The sequence below is a fragment of the Columba livia genome, chromosome 5 (genome assembly GCF_036013475.1).
Source record: "Columba livia isolate bColLiv1 breed racing homer chromosome 5, bColLiv1.pat.W.v2, whole genome shotgun sequence".
Lineage (NCBI taxonomy): Eukaryota > Metazoa > Chordata > Aves > Columbiformes > Columbidae > Columba > Columba livia.
Window position 1 is genome coordinate 20313253 of NC_088606.1, and position 11387 is coordinate 20324639.

Consider the following 11387-nt stretch of genomic DNA (forward strand, 5'->3'; position numbering starts at 1 on the left):
TTTTCATTTTTAAATATCTCCAGTGATGTTATGAGAAGAGATTGTAGCTAAGGGATATGATCATGGCCAAACACTCCTTATAACAAACATCTGCCTTTCCTATGCATTATCATAGCAAATTTGCTACAGTTAAGAGGAGAGGAAGAAAAAGGACAGAAGCATGCATACATGCCTTCTGAGAGATCAAAAACCAGTTGACAGAAGACAGCTTAGGCACTTCAGAAACATACCCACTATATTTCTGTGTTAAATATCTGACACCTAAACCTTTGTTTCAAATTCCACTTTCTAGACACCTGCTGCTGAGACCAAAATGGTAAACAACATCGTTTTTAAATATTGCATATATAAATACTTTACATGAATATATTTCATGCACAGAATGTATCTGCCTTTTTCTTCTCTCTGAAGGAAGAAGCCCATCTCCTTTCCAGAACACCTGGCAGTACATAGTCAAGGAAAAAGAAAAAAGTCTAAAGTTTATTTACTTCTCACCTTGACAGAAGTGGAATGTCAACCAAAAAAATTAAATCCAGGAAATCTTATTATTTCCCTTTTTACAATACAAGCTCCTGTGCTGACACTAATAACAGCTGCCAAATTACAGATGTAAAAGACACTTCTGTCTTAAAGACGTCATATGGGGAATCCCCACACAAGAATTAGGAAAAAACACTGGAAAGCAATTTTGTGAAAGCAAATTGTTTTAAGAATTGACACCAATCAGAAATCAAGATAAAGTGAAAACTCAACACCTGCTTATAGCTTCTTTTCTTCAAAATCTTCTTCAGAAAAGACATCACATTAACAAAATAACAAGGTCTTCCCAACACAGAAGTCTTGTTTACATCCACATACAAATATTCTTTTTATTCCTCCACCATCTCCAAGGTTTTCTAGAAAAGTCTTGGTCCATACCCATTTTATCCTCAAGCACATTACCTGACTCAAGATATTAGTTTAATCTCCCACATATCTTAAAAAAATAGTTCCATCTGCCAAAATACCCCTTTTTCCTCTAGGAAGAGCTGGATCTGATTTTCAGTGTTCTTAGATATGTCTTATGCCACATTCCTCTGCCAGTAATGAGGATTAATTGGAGCCACCTGCCTGTATTTCCTTAGGTGCATATGATCACTCTGTCCCAGGCATCAAGTAACCTTGTTAGACTTGCAGATTAAAAAAAAAAAAAATCCAAACTATTAATTTTGTTGTGCTTCAGTATCTAGAAGATACCCAAAGAGCAAAAATCACATTAAAACAAAATATTCCCTGTCCTTATAAAATAAAAGTAATAGAAAATAAGTGTTTAAAGAATTATGACATTGTATTACTTTTAGAAATATTTCTGTGAGCTTTTACCAAAGACTTTTCCCCTTTTGAACTGTTTTCCTGGAAGAGACTGAAGGTATACACATTATATAGTTTAATTTCCAGCCGTGAAATCACTTATTCAAAACAGTTTTCTTATACTGGAGAGAACCTTCCAAAATTGTAAATTCCTGACAAAGTTAAGACTACCAGGTTATTCTTGTATAAGAAGAGATATTTATTAGTTTTCACAATACTCTTTTGTAGCTTATCTACTCTTTGATCAAATGGTTCTTACATATACAGTGTATAATTAGCACTCTTAAAAATTACAGTAAAGGCCTACAATAAGATATTAGATAAAAGACAAAATTCAGTATAACTGATATTTATATGCATATATATGTAGAATGCTAAAGCAAAAGAGACGTTTGGAAACTATTTTTCAAGTTGAATTTATGCACACTTTGAATGAATAAATATCTTTTTATACTATCTTGTGTGATACTTTTAGTACCTGAAAGAAACCAGGAACAGGTATTTTCCAGAAACATTGAGCAGTGACTTCAGGAATTAGAATAAACAACTAACCTACCAAAAAAACCAACCCAAACCAAACCAAATTAACAAACAAACAAACAAACAAACAAACAAAACAAAACACGCACCCCCCAAAAAAAACCCATCCTCACCAACAAAATGAACTATAGTTTTGTGAATATATTACCTAAACATAATGAAATTTTAAATAATTATGAATATTTCATGAGATTCAGGAAAAATAAAAATTACAGTTGCACTAACAGAACTGATAAGTAATGATATTTCTATAAATAATGCTGTTTGCTCAATTTTGTTTTAGAATGATCTGTTCTGATGCCATTTGGGGATTGTCCTGGTCTTAAAGCACATTGTCATATCTATCAGTTCACAAGAAAATCATGAGCTAAAATTTATTTGGGGTAACAAATAGTTGGATTTTAACAAATGTGAGGCAACAGAGTGTAACAGGCTGTCTAAAACTTCCAGAGCTGAATAAAGAATAAAATGAGACTGCATAGAAAAAAGTATTATTAAAAATTCAAAATTAATTTGTATGTTTCTATCAGCAATGCCTAATAAAGTTCCACAAACTGGAAGTGACTAATGGAGACCATATTATTTTAAAGAGAGAAAGCAATCAATAACCTCCTTCTCAAAACTCCAGTAATTCAGTTTTAATGCTAAAATAATATAAAACTAGTTACTTTTACCATGTATCTTCAACATTCTTTTTTAAATTGTGGATTTTAATGATAAATGATGCAATTTTGACCAAAAAAAAATTAAATATGTTTTTGTCAGTCAACATGCAGTTCATATTAAAACTGTGGAAACAATATTATTTTCATATGAAATTGTATAAAGCTGAAAACCTTTTCCATTTCACCACCCTAATTTTTAATTAAGAAAAAATAATCAATATAAAAGTGTTTAATTCTGTTTTTCTTCATTCTGCAAAATAGAAGTCTGATCTCTGTAAACTCCCCTTAAAAATAGGTGATTCCTGTTGCTGGTCACTGTTATTAAAAAAGCAACATATTCAAAGCATGGCATTCAGACCAGCTCTTCTTAAGACATGCTTTGATAGATATGCTGACAGCTGACATTCAGCTGGTTCCAAGACAGGTTCAGTACACCAGCAGCCTGAAGGATGGATGTTTTTTAGGAAGCAACAGGAACATGGAGGAGTTACACTGGGAATTATACCCACAGTAGCTTTCTCGTTCTAGCCTTATAAAGACAATGTGGACAAAACCATTATCAATCATTTGAATATATGAACAGAGCAGGGAATGGTGAACACCTGCTATGATATAAGAGGTAGTTTTGATAGAGAAATTTAAGCAAAGGAGGTCTGAAACAACTTAATTTAAATTTCAGAGGGCAGGGCAATTTCTATTAAAATCAGTCCAGAGCTCCCGATACACTGAAATCTTAGGAAAAAGCCAAAAGATGTACTTCTTGATGTTTCAGCAAATTGTTTCTCTGATATTAACAGAAAGCAGCAGGTGCAGAAGTGAATGAACTGAACTAATGAGAATTTTTTTTTTCTTTTTTTAATCAGAATGGATGGAAATTATTTTGAATGTCAGCAAAGTTTCAGTTTAGGGATCTCACTAAAGGACCTGCATAGGTTTCATAATGAACTCTCTTTAAAAGCAAAGTAAATGAGCATATTATTTTCTGTCTGCAATATGCATCTTGTTTACTGAACATGAAATCTGTTTGCCATTTCCTCTTCATGACCTGTATGGAGAATAAAATATGTAATACTTTCGTAAGAGGTTTTCCAAACAGTAAATTATCCTATTTCACCACTAAATTGCAATGCAGACTCTTCCCCCCCCCCCCCCCCCCCCCCCAATTATTCTCTTTGTATGCTCCTTTGAGGCATGAAATTACCAAATGGAATAAACATCAGCTTTCTGAACAGACACTTAGCAGTACTTCAGGAGCAATTAATTTTGGAATCCCTTTATGAAAAGTCCTCATTTTCATTTGTATTGATCTGCAGTTGCTGTCCTCCCTGAGTGCTGTGACTGGTTTGACTGTGATATTCCAGCAAGAAGAGTATCCATGGAAATTTATTACAATTCACCCAAAGGCAACTTACACCTCTGGAATGCTGCTAATTTTACTCTAAGTTTGTAAAAATTATTCTAGTGATGCTGAGCTTTAGGTTAAGGAAAAACTAATAAAATAAATTATCTGTCTCCTATTTTACACGCCTGGTAGCCAGTCTTTCTGAGTTTATCAACAATACTCTCGTCAAATTTGAGATACCGTTGTGGAACCTAACACCCTTCAAATCTGACAGCACTTTTTTTTTTTTTTTTTTCCTTAACATACAGATACAGCAAAATTCATCATTACATATATATGCAATAAATATCTACACAGCAGTATGCATTGTATACAAGTATTTTTATTTGCATATGTCAACCTGCACTTTATCATCTAATACCAGTGAAAAGCAACTCCAAAATCGTTAGAATGATTCCTTTGTTTAATATAGGAGCAAGACTTCCAAGAAAGGGGATTTGAGCTCAGCATTTCCAAAGACATGGAGGACATTGTCTGGTCACTTTATAACTATATCCCAATGTGTGGATCTGTATCTTTCTTAGTCATCTACAGTCAATTCCATTTGGAGGCTTTTTGCTCTAGATCCTAACTATATTGCCAGTATACAGAAGATGACTAGACTTTTCATAGTTCGAGCACAAATGCTAGTACTAACCAAAGGAAATCCTAAACTTGATCAAATAGTTAAATTCATAAGAAATTTTTAATTTAAAATTTAATGAAAGTGCATGAGTTTCACTAAAACTTTTCTAATTGCCTTTTTCAGTCTCTGGAGTATCTTCTGTGGAAAACCAGCATGAGTGAGATTGAAGAAGCAGAAATAAAACAAAAAAAACACATAGGTGATTGCTGAGGAATGATGATGTCCACCAGTGATGTCAGCAATTCAGATTCAAATTCTGCTCTGACTCATTGAAATCCTTGTTCTCTTAATGAGTGGAATTGAGTCAAATACAATTATTTGATAAGACAGTAATGTTCCATTGAGCAGTTGAGAGGTTTTTTTTCCTTGATATATTTATTGTCAATAGTCAGGCTTGTCTGCTCTCCTCTTAACTCTGAATCTTTAAATAAGAACCAAAATAAAAGTGAACTAAATTGAAAAAACACTAAGACTCTTGTAAAACCAAACTACTGGATGATTAACAGCAGGGGGCAACCAGAGACTGATTAGTCATAATATTTCCAGACATAGTTTGTAGTTAAATTTTAGAAAGAAAAAAAAAATCTAATCATGCTGCTGGCTTTGACAGACAGTATTAAGCTGAAAGCCTACTTTTAAAAGTACTTTTACAGGATTTCTGTCATTGTGGTGTTGTTTAGTAATTTAATACCTGTCAAAGTATTTATCACCTTCAAACTATGGATAATTTAACCGAAAGGAATAAGAGTGAAGGTAAAATAAAAGTATAACTTAAAAAAATATTTCCAAAGCCAAAAATACTTTTCAGCTCTTTTTTTTTTTTTTTACTCAAATTAGATCTAATTTAGTCTTGCCACAACAAAATCAGAAAAAAAAAGTATGACATTATGTTAGTTCTGTCAGTCCTGAACAAGTTCCTAAACCTTTGAGTTTAGCAATAGATAGAATGGGTAAGTCTTTTTCAACAGTTTGCTTCATATGGCATATGATTCTTCACACTTTTGTTTTCATTTTAATTTTATCACATACTCTCTTGTCAGCTTATATAGCTCATCATTTAAGTACTAGAAGGAACTAGGATTTTTTCCATTGATTAAGAAAATTGTTTATTTGATATGTGCCACTGGATTAAAAGAATGTTTACTGTTCAAGTGGAATAATTGTTCGAGTACCATGATTGAAACAAAGACTCTTCCTGAAGTTTCTCAAGTAGTCATCTCTTCAGAACTAATTCAGAAAAGCTGCTTTGAACCTTTGTCTTGTTTTCCTCTATCTGGAATGCAACAGGCTTTCAGACAAGTCTTGAAGGAGGTAGTTGACTGAATACAAGATACGTGGTAAAGAATATCAGCAACAAAAATAGGAGGGCTTTAATGTAGCTGAAATCAGAATATCTAGAAGGGGAAACCTGCCTGAAGGAACTACATCCTGAATAGCAATTTGGAAAGAAAGTTTATATATAAGTGTCATGAATAGTAAGAACTGTGACTTTGCATTTAGCATTTCTACTGCCTTCTGGATTATGAGAGTAGCTCTGAGAATTTGAGATTGTAGTTTCAACTATAACCTCATTACCACCATTATCAATATTCTGCTCTTAGATCCAGTTTTGCATCTAGAAAGCCACATATTTTGCAAGCTAAAACATGTTTGACTCTAAAGAAGGAAAAGCTTTTGGAAGTTGTCTTGATATGCCATTCAGGAAATTACATAATTACCAGATGAAGCCATGTGTCTATATCTCATTGAATTTATATCCAGTGGAAGATTTTGGAACATAATTTCTGTCTGAGATAGGTATTCATATTAACAAAACACAGGATGACCAGAAATATGTACTTACCTACATCTCATATTCTTCAAAAACTCTTTGAAGATGAAGTGAGAATCTCACAAATCAGTCTTTATTTTTCCCCAGTATGACTTATGTTATTCTCAGAACTGAAGCAAACCAACATGAACAACCTAAGCCCTAACACGTAATGGTGGATCTACAGTTACGACTCATTTGAGTTGTATATTAAAGTTTAGACCAGAAAGATGGCTAGCAGTGTCTTCAATTTCTAAGTTTCTTTGCTTTTTACAGTATAATGCAAGTCAAAGTGTTTTGAATCTTAAATGAGGCTGCTAGTTTTGATTATTCTCTATGAATGTAAAAATTAAATGGAGAATTTTAGATAGGAAAAAAAATCATAAGAATGCCTACCAAATCCATATCGTATTCAAATGTCTATTGTATTCAAATGTACTGTTCACATGAGTATTCAGAAGATCTCAATTTAAAATACAGACTGCAGCTCGAGATTAATCTAGTTAGAAATATTTCATTTTCAGAAGAACCTCTGGGATCCACATTTTTTTATTCATTTTAATTTACTATGAATCAAGAGGAAGGTTCATCACAAATAATTTTCTGATCTGTGAATCACTTTCTGATCCGTGAATCATGAGGAATAAAAATACAATCTTCTATGGAAATCAAGAAACAATCAAAGTTAAAATGTTAAAATCCGTCTTAAAAGCTATTTGACAACAGCTAAGTATTGACAGTGAGGCAGTGCTTATGCATGTAGAAACAAAGTAGAAATAATGAAACTCTTGCGCACTTAAGTAGTCTCACAGAGGCAAAGTCAAATGTGACAACTTTCAAGTCTTCATCCACTGTCTGACATTTCTTATTAAGATACAGGATTTCATGTAAAATGCTAACACTAGTACAAGTCTCCCACTTAAAGACTGTGCCAAACGCAGCTGTGGCACATTGTCAGTTTCTATTGACATTTTCAAGTCGATTTGGTGCTAACAAACATTCTCAGTGTCATGACTAAAGAATTTATAATTCTCTGGGTAAGGTGGGTACAGCCTTTGGGCCTTGTTGTTTCCTCTTCCCTTAAAAAATAAAATTGATGCTAGAAATATATACATGTAAGAGTGAGCCAGACAGATAATGCATAGGTATCTATGTGCATGCGAAAGACAGGGGAAGAGAAAAAGTGGAATATAGAAAGACAAGAAAAAGAGAGTTGTGACATGCAAGAGAGTGGGGGCACAGTGGATTAATTATACCATTTAATACATAAGTATCTATTAATAGAAACATATAGAAATAGAATCAGAATATCTTCTATATTAATTGTGATAAAGACTTTTTTACTTTTTTTTTTTTATTTTTTAATTTGACAGAAAACAAGGTTGTATTTCTGAAATAGATTCTTGATCGGAGCAAATTTTCTTGTGTGGCTATATGCTGTTTTACAGTAAATGAGAATAACACGGAATCATAGAATCACAGAATCACAGAATGTTAGGGATTGGAAAGGACCTCAAAAGATCATCTAGTCCAGTCCCCCTGCTGGAGCAGGAACACTTAGATGAGGCTACACGGGAATGTGTCCAGGTGGTTTTTGAATGTCTCCAGAGAAGGAGACTCCACAACCTCCCTGGGCAGACTGTTCCAATGTTCTCTTATCCTCACTGAGAAGAAGTTTCTTCTTAAATTTAAGTGGAACCTCTTGTGTTCCAATTTGAATCCATTACCCTTGTTTTACCATTGGTTGTCACCAAGAAGAGCCTGGCTCCATCCTCGTGACACTCACCCTTTATATATTTATAAACATTAATAAGGTCACCCCTCAGTCTCTTCCAGCCTAAAGAGACCCAGCTCCCTCAGCCTTTCCTCATAAGGGAGATGCTCCACTTCCTTCATCCTGTTTGTTGCCCTGCACTGGACTCTCTCCAGCAGTTCTCTGTCCTTCTTGAACTGAGGGGTCCAAAATTGGACACAATATTCCATGTGTGGTCTCACCAGGGCAGAGTAAAGGGGAAGGAGAACATCTCCGGACCTACTAACGACCCCTGTTCTAATACACCCCAGGATGCCATTGGCCTTCCTGGCCACAAGGGCACAGTGCTGGCTCAGGGTCATCCTGCTGTCCACCAGGACCCCCAGGTCCCCTTCCCCTACACTGCTCTCTAATAGGTCATTCCCCAATTTATACTGGAATCTGGGGTTGTTCCTACCCAGACGCAAGACTCTACATTTGCCCTTGTTATATTTCATTAAGTTTTTCCCTGCCCAACTCTCCAGCCTGTCCAGGTCTTGCTGGATGGCAGCACAGACTTCTGGCATGTCATTCTCATATTTTCATTCAAATGTGTACTCATTTTCAAGCCTTTTACTATAACAATTTCCATGGATGTGATTCATGTTTGTCTTTCTTATGAGATCAAAACTTAGCATTTCAGAATTCAAGGATTAACTAAGACTGTCTTAGAATGTCTGATTTCGATACAAAATTGATGGTACTCTTCCAGCAGGGAAATGAGAGTTTTAATCTTGGACTGTACAGCTTTAGTGGAGCAAACACTATCCTTCCCACCCCTCTCCCCACTAAGAAAAAAAGAAAAAAAAAGGCAATATGAAATTATGAAATGATCTGTCTTCCAGATACTGGAATAAATAAGAGGTTATCCCTGACTTAATAAAATTGATTTATCATTTTTATTCTCTGTTCCTGAAGTGACTAGGGCTACACAATCTAGTGATAAAGCTTATGACGAAACTTAAATATAAAAAGCCTCTCAAATGTCTTAATAAGTAAAATATAACTTATTAAATAATATCTATCTGAACATTCCCATCACATGCTGACCAGGTCATTTTTAGTCTACCCTTTGTAGACATGAAGAAGAACTCCTCACACACCCTTTTTAGAGAGAACTTACATACTTGAAGATTTAACTACTCTTTATTAGATTTTTTTTCTAGCACAATTCAACTCTTACCAGCAGTTCTTCATAAGTTTAACTTGTAAGCCAGTCATCACTCTTGTTTTTCTTCTCTGTGCTTTTTCCAGTTTATCTGCTTGCTGTTATAAAACTACATCCCAGTTCTAGAATAAATCCTTCTAACTTGCTGTCTCATTCCGTAATTAATATTCTCTTCTTCCTCTTTTTAGAAATCCTTTTTAGGGAAGCCTATCTTCCTGGATGAAGTTTACATTTTTTATCTATTGCTATTTTTCTGCTCCACTTTTACATAAATTTGAAGAGAATTATTAATGTGGTACTTTTTGACCATTTCACCCACATACCTACTTAAAAATGTTTCCTTTCCTTTGCTCAGAGGCATCTTTCACATAGCACAGCCTAAGTTCTCTTAGTGTTTATAAAAAAAAAAAAAACAAACCACAAACAAACTTTCAGCGTTGTCCTCAATATTCTATTGGCAGTGCTTGTTTATAATGCTCATTCAGCAGGCATTTTCATTTTACCAGAAGGCCATGTCCTCCAAGTATTACACATCTAAAATAAGGTGCATCAGTCTTATTCTCTCTTATTATTATATTACTTTGTTCTATTCCCCTTTTTATCTATATTTGAAGGCTTTTTGCAGGTCTGCTTCTCACTTTGTTCTGAGCTGCAGTGAAAACATAAATATTTTCATCATACAGTAAAAAGCTTTCTTATCTCCCTACCTGTCTTTCTGTATCTCTGATTTGGGGCATCAATTCTCTGGGAGGCCAATTAAGCTTTGTTTGTGCACTAAGACATCCAGTTGTTATTGTTTGCTCTCAATACATTTTGTGCTATTGTATAGATATCCAATATATCTGGCAAAGTTCCACCATTATTCTTTTTCATATGACCTATCTAATAATGTAAAAAAAGATTATATTGAAATATGAAAGTATTTGTAGTTGCTTAACCAGCAACCACCAGTCTGATGCAGCTAAATTTCCTTACATATGGCTCTGTCTTTTGGCCTTTGCATCATTGTATTGAGACTTTTCATCATAAATCAGTTTGTTTGGTTTATGTTACAGCAATCCCTTACATACAAGTTTCCTTGAAACAGGTCAAACTCAAAAATGCTATTTTGCTAAGGTAGCAAAATATACATGTCATATAACTATGTGTGCATTCCTCTGTGTATAACTTACAGAGATATTACTGAAAAACTTACAGAAATATTACTTGTGATAGGGATATTTCTTAATTCCCTTTCACTTACCCCGGTTTCTGTAAGAAGCACTTGTCTATTAAAGTAGCATTATAAGTCTCTAGTCAATCCTAAATATATGTATGACATTCATAAATTTGCTTTGATATATTTGAATATCACAAGTATCACAACTGTGTGTCATACCTTAACATAAGGTTTTTTTAACTTTCTGTGTTTGAAAGTGTCACCGTTGTCTGAACTTTTGTCACTTTTTACCTTAAATCTTACGATGTGTATCTTGTCTTTATCATCTTTCATCTCCATGTTCTGTTCAATACTTTTGTGTAGACTCTGCGCAGTTCTGCTTCTACAGTAAATTTGTCCAGGGAAAAAACGGTTTTGTTTTTATTAGGACAGGGTGAATAAAAAAAAAAACATTTTCTACAGGTACTTACTCAATTTTACATAGAAGTTTTAGTGGGCTGTACTTCTGCTTGTTCCCCTCAAGTATTCCTGGGAAAAAACAAACAAACAAACAAACAGACAAACAAACAGAAACAAACCTTGCCAGCCATAAAATAATCAATCATAAAAAACAAACATTAACTGAGTATTGGATTCAAAGATTTTATAAAGCAGTAAGAATGCAGGGATATAGTGATGAGATATTGCAGACAACCGAGAACAATTGGCATTTCCTGTGCCAGGGCCCTGAAGGCACTGATGGGCCTGGCTGTCCTTGCCAGACACCTCAGGGTCTCCCCCACCCTGCACACAGCCCAGGACCTCATGTCAGCCCCCGAGGCTGTCAGTCCTTGCCCCAGCAACACCACAGCAGGGCTGGTCTCCAGCTCCCTGCAA

At 34.6% G+C, this 11387-nt stretch overlaps 1 long non-coding RNA gene across 1 annotated transcript; it reads right to left on the minus strand.

Moving 5' to 3' along the window:
• Positions 1–9402: 9402 nt before the first annotated feature.
• On the minus strand, positions 9403–11040 carry LOC110361282 (uncharacterized). The gene is made up of 3 exons (XR_002417780.2): positions 10982–11040; positions 10803–10893; positions 9403–10001 (listed from the first exon to the last, which is right to left on the minus strand). It is a non-coding gene; the product is annotated as an uncharacterized LOC110361282 (long non-coding RNA).
• Positions 11041–11387: the final 347 nt, after the last annotated feature.